Source organism: Falco punctatus (genome assembly GCF_963210335.1).
Source record: "Falco punctatus genome assembly, chromosome: 19".
Taxonomy (NCBI): domain Eukaryota; kingdom Metazoa; phylum Chordata; class Aves; order Falconiformes; family Falconidae; genus Falco; species Falco punctatus.
The window spans coordinates 5,836,927-5,854,050 of NC_137599.1; the positions used below are offsets into that span (position 1 = coordinate 5,836,927).

At 56.6% G+C, this 17,124-nt stretch overlaps 1 protein-coding gene across 6 annotated transcripts in view; it reads left to right on the forward strand.

The window, feature by feature from the left end:
* The first annotated feature begins 5,538 nt into the window (after positions 1-5,538).
* Positions 5,539-17,124, forward strand: part of KANSL1 (KAT8 regulatory NSL complex subunit 1) — a 101,928-nt gene continuing 90,342 nt past the window's right edge. For 2 of the 6 annotated variants that reach the window (XM_080369564.1, XM_080369567.1), the window contains exon 1: positions 14,172-14,545. The gene's annotated coding sequence lies outside the window, so the exon portion shown is untranslated. Of the gene's footprint in view, positions 6,166-14,169; positions 14,546-17,124 lie in introns of those variants that run through there. The other 4 variants (XM_080369563.1, XM_080369566.1, XM_080369565.1 and 1 more) reach the window with 4 other exon arrangements.

The following is a 17,124-nucleotide window of genomic DNA, read 5'->3' on the forward strand; positions in this document are numbered from 1 at the left end:
CCAGCATGTCCCTCGCCAGGAGGAACTTCCAAGCAGCACCTCGGCATACGGTCCAGAGGCAGGACTTGTGGGATTGCCACCAATTAACATCTTAATTGGCTTCCTTTTGGTTCCCAACATAGTTTCTAAGCAAAAAGCGAGAGTAAGCAGGTGCTGCTCTCAGGACTTTTCCATAACAAACGCTGTTGTTTAAATGGGGACCAGAGATCTAGGAAATTTGGTGGCTTTTTCCCTTTTCTTTTGGTCTCTAAAAAAAACCTGTGAACAATTGTAGTAAAACTTTCAACACCCTGGAAGGAGCTTTTAATTCAGCTGGGATGTTCAAAGGGTATTCATGCTACCTGGAAGATTTAATACTTAAAACTGTCCCTTGCTTTATATGTACATCATACTTTAAAGTGATTTTTCCTTTTTCCTAAGAATCTCAAGTAACATTTTGACCAGGCTGCTATTTTACCTTCTAGATAGATACACAAAATTAGTATTTAATCAATAAAATTTTGCTGTCTTTGAAGAGGGGCAGGGATGGGGACGGCGAGCATGAAGGCACTCTGGCAGCCAAGTTAGAGCAAGTGTGTTCACTGAAATTAATTAGGGAACTGTCATTTTCTTACAACAAAACTATGGAAAAATGGAAAGCGTGGGTGTGGTGTGTACTATTTGCATTGAAACAATGTAATTGGTCTTTTTTTTTTTTTTTTTTTTGCTTTTCTTGACTTTTTATTTCAAAAATTGTACAGTCTTAGGAAAAAGAAAAGTCTTTTCTGTTAATATATTTGCGATTCATTCAAGGATGTCGAAAATCCAAATAAACTACTTTTAAAAGCAGGTTTATCCCCAGGTCCTTTGGGTCAACGTTGGGATTCATCCTTCAGGAGGTGGGCAAGCGCAGCAGAGCTGGAGAGAGGTTCGAGGACACCAAGGACACACCTTGGGACACGTGGGGGCCGTTCTCCATCCCACGGTGCTGGTGTTACCCCTGCACGTGCCGTGGGGCTGCCGCAGACTGGGGGAGCTGGTCACGATGCTGATGCTGAGGGACACGCACTGAGGCTCCCGAAAATTTCTGTTCATCGTCCTGCAGCTCAACAGGAGATTCAGGAAGCTCACAGGTATGGAACAGACATTTTTTTGTTGTTGTTTTCTTCTTTATTCTGCCTTCCGTAGCGGCTCGTGACATCGTTTGTGGCTGCAGTGGTGGTCAGCTTAGCAGAGAAATGATCACAGAGCTCGCTGTGCGTTCAGGAAAAGCCTGTCGGGAAGGCTGAGGCTCGTGGCCGTGTGGAAATGCCTCTTGCTGCGTACAGTCATCTTAGATTAAAGCTTTTAGCACTCATTTTTGTCCATGATATTAGCCTAATCCACTAATTTTTAGAGCGCCACGTTTGTAAAAATGACACTGAACTTCAGCCTTCCCTATACCTCATTGCCTCCCCCATGTTTCTTTTAATCCTGGACTTTTACGATCGCGTGCACAAATGCAGTCCCGCCGTTAAATTCCCCGCTCTGCTGCCGACTTCCCGCCCTGCTCCGTGCTCGGCAGCGAGAGCCGAGTTATTCTGAGCCGAGTTATTCTTCCTGTGTCTCAGTAGCAGTTTCTCCGTGTGGGCTCAGACGCAGACGATTTGGGCTGGAGGCTTCCTGGCGGCGAAGCGAAGCGTTGTTGATGGCAGGCTGAGCTGCAGCTGTCCCCAGAGGAGGGCAAAGCATTAGTGACATTGGACTTGCGAGCTGCAACACCGGCTTCTGTGCCTGCCTGCATGGCAGCAGCACAGCCAGCGCTGGGGGTTGTTCATAGCTCAGGGTTTCCAGCGCGGGGATGGTTTTGGCACCTGGTCTTTGTGAGCACCTACAGTTCCTTGCTGGTGCCTCATCTGGTGGTTCGTCAGTAACTTTGCTACTGCATCACCTCCCTCTTTTCTGCCACTCCGTCAAAATTAGGGACTTCATTTGACCAAGACCTGGTCCAGGACCAGGCACTGGTTCATCTGTTCTTTTTTTAACGGAGCAGAAGAGGGTTTCTAAGGCAGGAAGCCCTGTATTCCTGATCCTCAGAGGAGCAGGGTTTAAAATTATATTAACACAGAGAATAAGGCTTCTGCTTCTTTTGCCTGTCTGCTTTTCAAATTGCTGTTCGTGTAGTGTGTTTTCTCAGTTTGGGTCCAGCTGCTATATAAACCCTGGGAGATATTCCTTGCTTTGAAATCCCAGAGCGGTGCACAGCCGGACAAGCGGGGACAGGAGGGGACCCGGTCCCTTCCCTAGGGTTGCAGCACTGGACCCGGACAGCATGTGACTCTCCAGCCTGTGTGTCCTGGCATCCAGCTGGGCAGCCGTGAAGCAACACCCCGGGCTGGGAACGCTGGACCCAGAGCAGCCAGTGGAGATGGAAACATGATTGGTGAGGGTGAAGGAGACCAAGGAGCCGCTGCAAAGAGATCCGAGATTGATGAGACACAGAGGAGCGCGCATGGAGGGGTGACTGACCCGGGATTGGGCCAGTTTGGGGCTTTTCTGGGTTTCTCAGCACTTCAGCAGGAGTGATGCTCAGCGGGGCCGCCCCCATGCCTCTGCAGCCTCGTGGCACGGGTGAACATGGGTGCTGATGGCTCCTGCATCCGCCGGTGCCCACATGCCTCATCTGTGGCTACGTTTGTGTTTCTGGTCCATCCATTGGGAGCTGGGAGTCCTGCGCCCCACCTCATGTGAGGTTCTGACCTGTTCTCACTGGGGACCTGCTCTCCTGGCCCAGACAGACTGTGTCATTTGGCCTCAAATATGGGAAGGATTTCAAATATCCCAGTGGTACCAATAAGGGAAATATCAGCAAAAAAACCCAAAACAAACTTTCGAAGATCAATTCCATCAAAAATACCCCAGAAAACCACATTCAGGAAGGAGACACAAGTTCCTTTCTAACAATCTTTACGTTCCGACATTTTATCAGTTAAAAATCTCCTCCTGTTCCAAAATCCAGCAGTTCATATCCACATGTGATGTGTGCAGAACAGAAATTCTGTGTCATTGGGACATTTGGAAAGTGAGTTTAAAGAAGAGAAGGGGGTGAGTTGCTGCCTTCTGCCCCTTGTGTGTTCTCGTGTGTCCCAACAGGTTCAGAGAAGGCACCTTCTGGCAGGTGCTTCTCTCTCAGCCCCATTGCGCTGGGTGAGGATGTGAGGGATGGAGCACAGGAGGAGATTCCCACTGGTGGCTCCGGGTCAGTTCTGTGGGACGGAGCACAGGAGGAGATTCCCATTTGTGGCTTTTTGTCCATCTTATTTGTCCATCTGCCGCACCCACCTCGGAGCCCTGCGCAGAGGCAATCCGCGTGTCGCCTGCAGCCACCTGCAGAATACGGCCGAGCGCTGGATTTTGCTGGATAACTGGGAAAAACGGCCTGGCTACAACCACCGTAGGAGAACGGCCTTCCCTGGGGCAGGAGAGGCAGGGGACAGTGTCTGCGTGGGAGACGGTGAGTGCAGCTGCTTCAGGCAGGGCATCTGTGGACTTTGCATACGGTTTGGCTGCTACCTGTAGTAGGGCCAGAGGCTGCCCCGCACCCCCTGCACCACAGGGATGGTGGAAAAATCCTCTTGGTCCTAAAGCTGGAAACACCGGCTGAAGGGGAAAGATGGCGTGGGCCTAATGCTATGCACAGTGACCCTGGGCAGTGGGGGAAGGCTCCCACCTCCCCGGCTGCACCGGCCCCTGTGCCTGGGGGCTGCGGGGCACCGACCTCAGTGGGACCGGTCACTGCGCGGCCTGTCCCTGAGCCACCAGTGGGAATCTCCTGTGCTCCATCCCGTAGAACTGACCCGGAGCCACCGGTGGGAATCTCCTCCTCTGCTCCAACCCACCAAACTCCCCACTGCTCGGATGCTGGGGGTGCTTGGCGAGGGCACAGGATATCCCACGGGCTCCCGGGGAGCAGGACATGGGGGATCAGGATGTCACTTGTGATGCTGATGTGTTGGGAGCATCTCAGCTGCCCTGCCCATGGCTCCTCTGTCCCAAAGGGAAGCAGCGACCCTGGGCCGGCAGAAGGGCCTTCAGTGGAGAGCGGGGGCACCTGTCCCGCGGGGCCTGTGGCACCTGCGCTCTCCACTTGGACTGACGCCCGGCCCCGTGGCGGGGCAAGAGGTGAAAGCCAGAAAGAAAAAGCAGCAGCAGAGGTGGCTGGAGGAGGCCACGGCCGCGGTGTCCCCTCGTGAGCTGCAGCAGATGCCAGCAGGAGGGTCTTCCTCACCCAGGGGAAGAGGGTGATGCCGAAGGTGACCCTGAGCTCGGTGGTGGTCACAGGGACAGGGGCATCCGCTGCCGCGCTGCCCCACGGGAGCCACCAGGCAGCTGGGGCCGGCCCTGACATGGCTGTGGGTGTGGGGACATGGGGCAGTGCTGCTGGGCCCCCTGCAGCCCCAGTGTCACCCGTGGGCAGGGCCCGTGTCACCCGTGGGACAGGGCCTGTGGGATGTGAGCCCATGTCACCTGTGGGCCAGGAGCCTGGTGTGACCTGTGGGCCAGGAGCCTGTGTCACCTGTGAGCCAGGAACCTGCTGTAGTCCGTGGGCCAGCAGACCATGCATGTCACCTGTGAGACACGAATGTGTTGCGGCCTGTGGGACAGGAGCCTGTGTCACCTGTGGGCCAGGAGCCTGGTGGCACACACAGGCTGGGAGCCCGTGGCACCTATGGGGCACAAGCCTGGTGCCACCGTGGGCCAGGAGCCCGTGCCACCCGCGGGCTATAGGCCTGGTGTCACCTGCGGGCTATGGGCCTGGTGTCACCCGCGGGCCCGGGCCCGGTGTCACCCGCGGGCCAGGAGCCGGCGCCCCCCGCGGGCCGGACGCCCGGTGCCCCGCCAGGCCGGCGCGCCCCGGGACCCGCGGGACGTGCGCCCCGTGTCCCCCGCGGGTCGGGAGTGGCCTGTGGCCCGCGGGGCGCCCCGCATCCCCCCGCGGCTCACGGCCAGGGGCCGGCGGTGGGGCCGCCGCCCCCCCCCTCCCCTCCTCCGGGCGCCCCCCCCGCCGCCCCCCCCGTCCCCGCGGCGGGGCCGCCCCCGCCCCCCGCCCGCCGGTCCCGCGGCCCGGGCGGACCCGCGGCGGACCCGGGAGGGCGGCCCAGCGCCCGGGGCATCCCAGCGGGGCCGGGGCGGGGCGGGGGGGCGGCCGGGGCGGAGGGGGGCGCGGGGCGGGGGGGCCGGGGGCGCGGGGCGGGGGGGGCCGCGGGGGGTGCCGGGCAGGGGGCGAGCCGCGGCACGGCATCAATCACCGCCCGCCCCGCCCCCTGGCGCTGACTGACGCGCCGATGGCCAATGGGACAGGCCCATGCCCCGCGCGCAGCCAATGGGGGCGGGGGAGGGCGGAAGGTCCCCACTTCAAGGCTGGGTGAGCGGCGCAGGTAGGTGCGGGGTGAGGCGCCGGTGCGGGGCGGCCCGGGGTGGGGGGGCGCCGCGGGTCGAGCTGGCTCCGAGCGGGGCCGGCACCGAGCAGGGCTCGTCCCCTGACCCCCCCCTCCTCGGCCGCCGCCCGCGGGCAGCGCCAGGCCAAGTGGCCCGGCCCCCCCCTCCCCCTCCCCGCCGCCACGGCCGTGCCGCCGTCCCGCAACTTGGCTGCGGGGGCCGGGCGGGGGTGGGGGCGGTGGCTCCGCCCGCCGAGTTGGGGCCCGGGTCTCGTCGCGGGCCGGCCGCAGGGCCCGGGGCGCCGGGAGAGCTCCGCCCCGCCGCGCTGCCCGGGGGGGCCGGGCCGGCTCCGTGCGGAGCGGGGACCCCCCCCCCCCCCCCCCCGCTCCCGCCCCGGGCCTCCATTTTAGCCCGGGGAGGCGAGGCCCGGCCCGAGGGGGCTTCTAGAAGGATCCGGGGGCGGCAGCCCCCGCACCCCCGGGCCGGCCTGCGGGTGCTGCGGGGCCCGTCCCCGCCGGCCCGGGTCGGGATGGAGGGAGGGGGGGCGCGGAGGGTCCGGGGTGGCGGGTGCCGGCCGGCTGCGCCCCCAGCCCCGCTGACAGCCCCCTCTTTCCCCAGGTCCTCGATTTTTCCGCCTCCTCAAGTAAATAAATAAGAAACTTGCACACCCTCCTGGCGTCGGCGGAGGCTGGAAGCACCGGAGGCCGCCCCGTGCCGCCACCTGGACCGCAGGTGCTGAGGATGGGCCCCGCCAAGATGCCCGGCAAGGTACGGTGCCCCCCACCGCCGGCCCCGGTCCCCAGCCCTGCCGAGTCCCCCGCCAGCCCAGCCACCTTCGTGGGCACTGTGTTGGGCTCTGGGGGCGTGGGGCCAGCCGGGAGCCCCCCCCACGCGGTCCCTTGGTGGATGTGAGACTTTAAAATGGAGGTTTGTGGCGGAGAGGGTGGCTTCGTCCGCGCTCGTGGGGTGTTTCTCTCTCCAAAGCCCTTCTGGTGCCTGTTGGTAGGCGAAGAGACGTGCAGCCTCCTCTCGGGAGCGCGCGTATGTATTTCCTGGTTACCTGTCCTTGCATGTGATGGCATCGAGACGTCAAGGTATGGCTTGCCCAGAAAAAGAAAGATCCTCTACTTTGGTTTCCCCCCCTAACTGCGTACATCCTTAAACTCCAGGTTTACATCAGTTGGGTCCTTTTGACTTGCTGGTATCACTGGTATTATCTGGTTTATCCATGGACGTACCGCCTCAGGAGAGTTCTGCGTGTACCTGTCAGAGTGGTCTCAGCTTTGCCCTGTGAAAACTGAAGGTCTAAACCTGGGTTCTCCTGCTCATGTTTCCACGCCTCTGGCTTCCCCGTGTGTGAAGCGGCCGTAGCTCTTCTGGGTCTGGAGCAGAGGGTGGTGAGGGTTTACTGACACTTGTGTTGAAAAGTCACCTCTTGCCTTGCAGATGTTATTACAGGTTAAGAATTGTGTCCTAAACGCCCAGGTACAGCAATCAAGTTCTGTGAAGCTGAATAAAACCTACAGGGATGCACTGAAGGGAAGGATATTTCCTTTTCATAAATCTACAAGCCAAAGCAGCCTGACTTTAGACCAATTATGGAGGCTGAATTTAGACGAATTCTCTTGTAATGGGAAAACCAAAAATCTTTACTCAATCCTGTCACACTGACCTTAGACAAATCTGCTCTGGTATCTGATCTCCAGTTGGCTAACACAACAGTAAAGGCTCTTATTCTTTGTACACATAATAACAGTAAGTTGTTATGTGGGCTTTAAAAAAGGAATTAAATCTCCCTGTTACAGGTTTTGGAGGTTATCACTGAATTTCCTGGAAGTCTGTGTTCCTACAGCTCCCGCTGAAACTGATAGGAAGCCGGCAGATAGCTTCTCTGGGAACTGCTCCTTGTTCCCCGAGTGCCACACGCTGATACATTGGCTGAAAGGGGGTTTGACATGTGGCTGCGGAGCTTGACACCCGTGTGGGTGCTTGCGTAACCCCAGGGTGCTGTCAGCCCTGCGACTTTGTGTGTGGCAGCTAGCGAGGGTCTATGCCAGTCAACTGTGACGTTGCTCTGGCTAAGAAAATGTTCTGATTCTGAACATGAGCTCGTTAGCCTCGTGCTTCGGTCCGGAAAACTTGAAGGAGTAAAAAAGTAAAAATTTAAGAGTGCTTAAGCCATTGTGGAATGGAGGGACAGCATCACCTTTGTGCTGATGGCTGGGAAAGCCGCAGGGCCTGCTCGTGCCATGTGGCCTGGCTGCCGTGGGGAGTCCCAGCTTTGGATTTGGGGGGGCACTGAAGGCACGCGCTCACTCCAGCGGAGCGGGTTGGGGATGGGCACGTGGGAGGATAACACTGGGATCCTCCTGCTTCCCACCATCCGGCAGGAGCCGAGGGGAAGGAGGTGTGCCTGTGGCAGTGGGTCACGCTTAAGTCTGCAGGCGGGTGTACCGAGGAGGTTGTGCAGACTGTCGTGTCAGGCTGTCACGTCAACTCGGCATTTTTGCTTAGAGGCACTTGCCTCTTGTGGTGAGGATCTAGTTGGGCCTTGTTTGTTGGGTTTGTTTTTTTTTTTTTTCTTTGAGTGTATGAGCATGTCATCTGTTCCTGTGCCAATTACTTTAAACCTCTGATTAGGACATATTTTGAGTGCTTTTGTAAACTGTATCCCTGACTTGTGCTCAAAGCCTAGCACCTAATCTTACTGTCACAGTTTGCAATGCTTTTTCATCAGAGGAGAGAGCAACTCCATTATAGCCCTTCAGTTTTATACAGCTCTTAACCTCCCCTCCCCTCTGAGGAGCTGCGGGTATTTCAGAGCAGAGGAGCAGGAATATCTGCCTGGCCCTTCACATCTAATGGGCACAGGGAAAAAACGTCTGCCAAGCGTGCTGGTCCGGAGCCCTCTGTGCTGTGGGGACTCGCCACCTTGTGCCTTGTGTTGCTGTTTCCCTGCGGTCATCTGGGCACCAATTCTCCTGTGCTAGACTTGTCGTAGGAAGTATCGTTAACAAGGAGAGCATGTAGGGACTTGACTTTTTCCACCTATGATCGCTGGTGTCTGCCTGCGTTGCTGAGGGTTTGAAGGCAGGTGGATTTGGCTGGGGCTGAGGAATTTGCGTGAAGCCCTGAAACTCAGGGCTCAGAGACTTGCGGATTGTGCTGTCTCTGGAACAGAAGCTCTCGGAGCACAGCTCTGATCTCAAAATGCTAGGTGACTCTAGAGCATGACCAAAAGAATAAATAATGTAATATCCAGCTTATCAACTGTGTTTCAGTCCGGTTAAACTGCTGCCCCAGTTTGGGATTAAACTGAATTACAAGCAGCTACCAATAGTGTGGTAATTTTTTCCCCGACTCTGGAAATCCAAACACAGATAGAACTGTTCCAGGTGCCCTACAGCAGAAATAGAAACTAGTTCTCCTGTTGGTGGATCTGAGAAGCCCTGTGAAGATGACAACTATAACGTGAGTTAGTGAATGGAGACTCTTAAGGTCACCACTAGCTTTGCTTGTGGCAGAGGGAGCACTTTCATGTCCCAGCGTCAGCAGCGACTAGAGGCTGGTCTTGGGTATCAGGTTTGCTGTTGACTTGCGAGGGGCAGGATTTGGTGTGAGTCAAATCTAGGAAGACTTTCTGCGAGCCTTATCCATGGCTCATGGATAAAGGAAAGTACTTCAAGACCTTCCAACTGGAAGAGGGAGGAAGGGTTGAGTTGCACAGCAGGTATCAGTCTGTCCTCCCTCTGAGGCCCATACCGCTGATAGCGCATCCTTGCTTGTTACCAGTTGCTGGGTTCCTGACTAATTCTTTTAACTCTTAGTTACGTGAAAACTCCTTAATCTGTTTGTCTGTCATACAGTGGAACAGAATGGTTCCCCTAGCAGTGGGAACGCAAGCACGAAATGTCTGTGCTGTAATTATACAAAGCCCATAAGGTGTATTTTGGTGGTGAGATTTGGAAGGGTTGGTCCCTAAAACTTGGTTAGTCTCTGTCTCAGGGTTTTGTAAGACATGGGCTTTTACATGCTTAGTGCAAGATCACATTTGCTTCTCCTCTCTGCTTTTTTTCTTTCTTTTTTTTTTTTTCTTCCTCCTTTCCCATGATATAACTACCTATAACCTGAAATGGAAGGATGTAACTTTTAAGTGAGCTGTCACCTTACTTACTCTGCTATTCATTTGTATTTTACTTCACTGCTCACATCTTTAAATGTCTGGGATCATGCCACATACTCTTCACAAAACATACTGATTTCCATAAAAAGGCATTGCTTTAATTACTGCCATCATGGTGTTTCTTGAGCAAATACCCAAGAAAACTGGTGAGATCGGTGGCTTACTTCTGCAACTCTTGTGTAGTTTCATACATGTGTTTTGGATGGATTTAAGCCAACATGATGATATTGTGGGCCATTCACGGGGACCTGCGTGATGTGGGGTTTTGACTAAATGTGGGTTTGGATGCTTCACCCTCTACGGGTTGATTAAAACCTGGCTATTGGTCCCCAGTTGGATGGCTTAAGAATTCAGGGTGCTTTCTTGTTGTGAGTACTCACGCCTGCCATCCCTTTTTTGGAAAGTACTTTGCCGTGTTCCCCAAACTGGTACAAACAGAAGTTCCCATGAGGACTTGGGGAAGTCAGTTCTTCAGTGCATTGGTCTGATGCAACAGCATGGAGTATTCGAGTACTTTTTGGCATGACACGGCCAATGTCTTTGGCAGGGACTCAAAAATACAGTGGTGAAGTTTGTTTGTTACCTTCGTTAAATAGTCTTACGTTCCCAGCCTCTCATCCCTATGGAAACCATAGAAATACATTTCACAGTGGAAACAGTATAAATACACTTTTGCAGCTGAAACTATAATTGATTCAAAACAGCTTATTACTATGCCATAATAACAAATGCCCCTTAACTTCACAGCAGATTAAAGTAACGTCCCCCCTAGCCTGGGTAGCTGTAGAGCCGTGACCTTGAGAGGTGCCGGTGTCCTATGGAGCAGGCTCTCCAATACATGACCAAGCAACGTGTGTTGTCCTTGAAACGCTGAATGTCTGTGTCAAATGGCTTGGTCTAAATCACTAAGGAGGCTTTCAAACGAGCAGCATTACTTAAGTGGGTCACTTGCCTTTTTTAGAGAGTAATATATTTCCAGTTTATATTGACCAAACTGGAATTTAATCCATCGATCTGGAAGCCTCCAAGGAAGAACCAGGTTTGTAGCTTGGCCTTGGGATATGTTAGTAGAACAGGTACCTGCCTGAGCAGGGAGGTATTGCGGTTGCCGAGATCTACCACCCTCAGCGCTACTTGCCTTCATGTGGCTCTGCCTTCTGTTTTTCGATGACTTTGCTCGTTTTCTTTCCTCCTTAGTGAGCATTTTCAGAGTAGCTGGCTGGGATGCGCTGTGTCTGTCATAGCGAAGGAGTGCCTTTCTTACCATGACCGGAGATGTTCTTTATTGTTGAAGAATATCAGAAGAGCAATGATCACTGCAAGAATCTCTTGTTGTTGCTACAGCTTGTCTGGTTTAAAGCTAAGTACAGATAAGTCTTGCATCTTCTGAAGCGTCTGTGGCCACTGACGTTTGAGTCTGCTGCTTTTTGTTAGGATATCTAATGAGGCTGCGAGTGAAGATGCTAAAGTTGCAGTTGTATCTGTAGGGAGTCTTGTCACTGTGTTCTTCGGCAGCCATCGTCTTCTCTGCCTTCTGGATGTTTCTCAAACTGATCTAGCACCTTTGCAGGCTCAGAAGTCTCCTTTCATGTGTCCTAATATATCAGTTAATATATGTAGAGCTACGCTTATACTTATTGTATAGAGACTGTTAAACTTCTGAGGCGGGTACATTCAAAGCAAGTCATGAGGATTAACAGGTAGAGGCTATGAATGCACGTGGGGAAGACAAGGTAACGATCAGGTATGGGTAGATGGGTACATAATGCTCACCATATATTGAACTCTGTGGTTTGTATGTTCTTGATGTTTTGCAGAAGAGGGTGACTTTAAGGAAAGACTTAAAGGATGATGCTGTGAAAATGTGAATTCATTGGGGAGAGCTCCCTCGTGTTTGTGCAGGGCGACAAACCCATCTTAAGAGTAGTAACGGAGCTGTGTGAGGGACACGTGTGCAAGTGTGGCTGGCACCAGAGTAGCTGGGTGACCTGGGGGAGATGTGGCACTACTCTGAATGGAAAGCAGAGGCTGGAAGGACTGTGAAAATGTATGCGTCAGAGGCCAAAGCTGTATTACTTCAGGCTGCACAGCAGTTTTTGCTACATCATCACCAGATCGGGTTGAATGATGAAAGCTATAGATGAGTCTGCTGCAGGAAGATCCAGATCTGTACTGGCCTGTCACGCCAGAGATCTCTGCTCCTGGTTAGACATCCTTCAAATAGCAGAAAATTCTGCAGTGCAGAAAGAACAGGAGATTCGAAACTTTATTGCACAGGAATTTCTTTTAACTTCCTCCACAACAGTTTGGCCTCCCCCTTATGTTCCAGTATAAAAATGCATTTGTTGCTGCTTCTGCTTTTTAGCTGAACTGAATTCAAGGTAGATTAAAAAAAAAAAAAAAAAATAATCGGAGGTATGCATGCTGTTGTAGAGTACTGCATCCTGGCTTCCTGAATAGCTGTCCAGGTGCAGTGAGGAGAAACAGATCAGGAGAAAGCTTGGAGCTGCTGCCCGAGCTGATCATGCGACTGTCGGTATTTCTGTTACCCTTCAGAACGGCAGGGATTCTCCGTGTGACCCGGTTCTGTGCTGGCTGTGGGGTTGCTGATAACAGGCTGTCCTGATGTCCTCCTTGGCACCATTTCATCGTGAACTTAAAGCCCAGTTCAAGGTTCCTAGACTCATTTTTTCCCAAGTGCTGCATGAAATTGCTGAGACTGGGTAACTGGTGTGCTGGGACGGGGAACAGCAGTCTGGGAGGGGAGGGCTGTGGCTGCAAGGGACAGCGTGGGCAAGGACAGAACGCCCTGCTAGGGTATAAACCCAGCAGTGGCCTCTGCTGACCTCAGTTGGACATTTTTCTTGAAAGACATTTAAGTGTGAGCTAAATTTTGAGCATTGGCATTGGTCAGCAGAGGCCCAGTCAATACCTGGCCTCTGGGGTCATTTTGGGGTAGCTGGTCATAGAGGCCCTTTGGAAAAAGAAGGAAAAAGGAGAAATGTGTTTCCTGTTGATTTCCTGACCCAAAAAAACGACTGTAATGAGAGTTCCACGAGGTGATTTGTTAAGTGGTATCGTGATTTCAGAGAGCAGCGGTAGCACCTTGGCTTTGCATCTCCGGATGGTTTTTGAAGGCGAGGAGCATCGCTCTCCTGGTGTGGCAGGGGGATGGGAAGCAAGAGGAAGGGGATCCCGGCTGCGCGTGCTGCGTAGTCCCCATCTGCGTTGCCCATGCTGGCTACCAAAATGGTGTTCGTGGGTTTTACCGGTAATTCCACAGGTTACAGCGCAACTTCTTTTTGGCTCGGAAGCCAGCTCCTGGGGGCCGGTGCTCTCCCCGTGGTGCTGCCGGCCGCGGCTCCTTTCCCGTTGCAGGCACATGACGCTGTAAAGCACTTTTTTTCGCTGGCACAGCCGCATCACTGCTGGGGGCCGTGCGGGGCCAGGGCCGGTGGCCCCCGGGGTGGCAGGGGGACGTGCCCGCGCTGGCTCCGGGCCACCGTCCCGCTCGTGCAAATGGCAACAGTGAAGGTCAAGGAGGTGAAAGCAGTGCTGCGCGCCCGGGCCGCTTCCTCCTGCGGCTCGGCCGGGGGGCGCGTGGGGAGCAGGGGGGGAAAGTATCGGGGGTACGGGAAGCGTTGTGTAACGTTGTGTACGGGGGCTGTAAGCGTTGTGTAGGGCTGCAGCCCCCCCCCGCCCCCGCAGCGGCGGCAGCGCCCAGGGCTCTGCCCACGACTAGGGAACCGGGGGGGCCCCGCGCATCCCGGGGCTGGCTGCAGTGACCCCTCGCTGCCTGCCCGGGCTCGGGGAGGCTGGGCGAAGTTACGGGGCATGGGGGCGGGGTCCCGGCGGTGACGCTGGAGTCTGGCAGGGGGTGTGAACCGGGCCGGTACGGGGCGGGGCAGGGGGGGGTGGGGGGAAACCATGTGAAAGGGTGAAAGGTTGGTTGGTTTCTGCAGGGAGGGGGCTTGGGCTGGGAAAGCGGGAGATGTTGGTGTACTTGTGGGAGGGGTGCCCGGAGCGGGCCCCTCCCGCCCTCGAGTGAGGGTGCCGGTGTACCGGCCGGCCGGGCACCCCCACCCCCACCCCGCGGCGGGCCGGCGGCACGTGGCGGGGCCGCACTACACCTCCCGGCGCGCCCCGCGCGCGGCCCCCCCGCCCTTTGCGCAACCCTGCCCTCGCGCGGCGGCGCGCCGCGCCTGCGCAGTACGGGGCGGGCGCCCCCTGGCGGGCGGCGCCAGAGACCCGCAGCGGCGGCTGGACAATAGGCGGCGGGTCTGCCCCGCCCTTCCTCCTCCTCCCCCTCCCCCTCCCCTCCCCCTCTCCCCCCGCCCGGTGGCGGCGGCGGGCGCCCCTCCCGCACTGCAGCTCCTCCGCGCGGCGGGAGCTCGGCGGGGCCCCCTGGCTGCGGGCGGCGGCGGGCGCGGTTGCGCGCGGCGGCCGGTGGGGGCGCTGCGGCGCCCCCCCTCCTCCTCCTCCTCCTCCTCCTTCCCCCCCCCCCGGTGCATTCTCCGGCTGACGGGAGGGGGAGGGCAGAGAAGGAGCCCGGCCGCCATTTTCCGAGCCGCGCCGCCGCCGCGCTCGCCCGGAGCGGGGGGGAGCCGGGGGAAGAAGAAAAGCACCGCAGCGCCCGCTCCGCCGCGCCCCGCCGCCCGGCCGGCCCGCCCCGCCGCCGCCGCCCGGCGCTCCGAACCGGGGGTGGGGGGGTCGCTCCCCACCCCCCCCCCGCCCCCCGCCCGCCCCAGCCCGGACTGCGGCCGCCGCTCTGCGCCCGCCGAGGGAGACGGGCGAGCCCATCCCCCCTGCCGCCGGGGCGGGCCCGAGCGGGCGGGGGGGGCGCCGGGGCTGGCGGCGCCCGGGCGCGGTGCCCCGGCTGCCCCTCGGCCGGGGTTTGTTTGCAAACTGCGCCCATTTTGTGGGGGGGCCGAGCCCGCCCGGACCGCGCTCGCCGCTCGTCACGTGGTAGGTGCCGCTCGCCCCGCGCCGCTCCGCGCCCGCCGCCCCGCGCCTCCCCCGCCGCCCCTTTGTTAGCGCCGCCGGGCCCCGCCGCGCCCCGACTTCGCCGCCGCTCCCCGCGCCCCTCCCGCGGCCGCGGAAAGTGCGGGGGGGGCCGGGGTGACCCGCCGGCCCGGTCCCGGCGGCCCCCCCCCGCGGCCCCCCCTCCCCCGGTGCTGCGGCTCCGGCGGGTGGGGTGGGAGGGTGGCGCCACTTTAAATTGAAATCCCCGGGCCGGCGGCGCCCGGGTGGGCGGGGGGGGTCCCGCCGGGCCGGGGCCCCTCACGTGGCCGGCGGCACCGCGGCGGCGGAGCCCGGCCCCGCTCCCCCGGGGAGGGACGGGGGTGGGGGGGGGGCACCGTTGCCTAACCTGGGGAGGGGGGGGGGGGTGTCCACGCGAAGTTTTAGAAGTAAACAGAAAAAAAAAAATTAAATTGCATAACCTCGGTCTCGCCGAAGGCGCGGGGGGAGCAGCCGCCGCGGCCCCGGCAGCGGGAGCGCTGGGGTCCCGGGGGGCCGCCGCTGTCACCGCGGGCCGGGCTGTGTCACCCGGCGCTGCCCCCTCTCCCGGCTCTACAATAGCGTAATTTTTCATGTGGGTTTGGGCCGCTAAAGCCATCTTCCTGTATTTACTTTCCGGCTGCATATTTTGTATTTTATTTGTTTTCCAACCGGCCCCGTCGATCCAGAATTTATTTTTCTCCAAGCGAGCCGGGAGGGCACGGCAGCCCCGGGATCCCGACCGGGACGTGTGTTTACTTCCATCGCGGGATTAGCATCTTCCAGTGCTCGATAGGGAGAAATTTCCACCCCTTTGGGTATGAGTGGGGGGTCATGTCGGAGGAAAGCCACAGCGGCTGAATTCCTGGGAAAGCAGCCTTGCCTCCTGCAGGAGGGGCAGCCCCCCCGGCGGAGCGGGGTGCCACCGGGCAGTGGGGTGCCACCGCTCCCGCCCCATCCCTTCATCCCTGTGCACAGGTGGATGGGCACGCAGGCACCCTGTAGGTTATGTGGCCTGTTATGTAAAACGCGCTTGAATGACAAACTGTAGTTTTCCATGAAACCGGTCAGGATATGGGAGGAACTGCAGGTTTTCTATTTGTTTTGACTGACCATTATATTTTGAAGGGCTTTGGGCCGTGTCCGTGTTTGCGGTTACATCATGTCATGCGTTGGGTCCAGTGTGCTTTGTGCCGCTAAAAATAAGGCGAGGTAGGAGCCCGCTTCTCGGAGGTAGGAAAGTGGGAGAGTGCTTCAGCCCCGGCACGGTCCCGCTGACGGCAGGGCTGTGAAACACTTTTGGGGGAGCAGTTAAGGCTTTATGTGTCCCTGACCGTGTGACTAAACCTCTGCTGTAGTTAACGAATCCAGGGATCTGTTTGGATACAGGCAACTTCACTTTAAAGCTGTGTTTGTCCTTTTTATAGCCTTTGTTTTCATGGAGGAACCTCTGATGCTCTTCCCCAGCTTTCCTGTAGTCCTCTAGGATTTTTGTTCTGGCACGGGAACGGTGCGGGTAGCAATACCGTTTGATCTGATGATGTTATTTCTGTAATTGGGAAGTCAGCAGCCTTTTAAACTGGGGAAGGGGGAGATAAGGCAGGGTCGACCTGGGGGGCCATAAAGGCAGAGCCTGGGAAGCCCCCAACCTGCTGATGGGACCAGGACCCCAGGGGGTCGCTTTCCCTTCTCGAGGTGTCTGCTCTGGGCCACTGTCAGAGTCGACGTACAGGCGACATGTTTTTTGGCGTGGGAGGGGTGGGTATGGTGGGGGTTTTTTTGTTGGGTTTTTTTGTTTTTCTTTTTTGTAGCCGCGCTGCCAAGGTAGCACAGCTGTGTTGGGATTAATGGATTGATATGCTGCAGGAGCAGTTAATTGTGGAACTTGGTTGTGATACTGTTATAGCTGATTTGTAATGATTTAGCAATGAGGATGACTTGTGTTCCCTCCTCAGAGGTGATAAAGCAGCAGATGACCAGGCAGATGTGGCTGTGTGTTTCTCTTACACCTTTTTTCCCCTCTTTCTCCTTTTTTTTTTTTTTTTTTTTTTTTTTTTTTTTTTTTTTTTTTCTTTGGTAATGCTGTATTTTGAGTCTCATTTGCTCTCAGAGATCATCCGGTAACTGGAGAGCTGGTGAAATTCTGACATCACGCAAGTCAGGGGTGAAAACTGAGCAGTTCTTTGACCAAAGTCACTTCCTTTTGCCCTGTTTATAACTGTGTTTTTGTGAATGCAACTGCCATTATCTAATGAACACTCTGAACAAAGACTGTCTCTGGAGTTTCAGCACTCCACCCTTTCTCGGCTCAGGCAGTGAATGGTGCGTGTCCTTAGGAACCTCCAAAGACTTTTCCAGGGAGCATAAGACTTCATGTGTAGCAAAAAGATAAGGCCTGAGGACTTTAGGCCCTACTGAGGCAGGGAAAGGGTAAAAGCTTGGGGAGGGGAGAGAAATGGTGAGCAGCACATTATTTTGATTTGTGGGCCTTCTCTGCCCCGCCCCCCCCCCCCGCCCCCCCAATTTTTCTTTTCTGGAAAATTTTA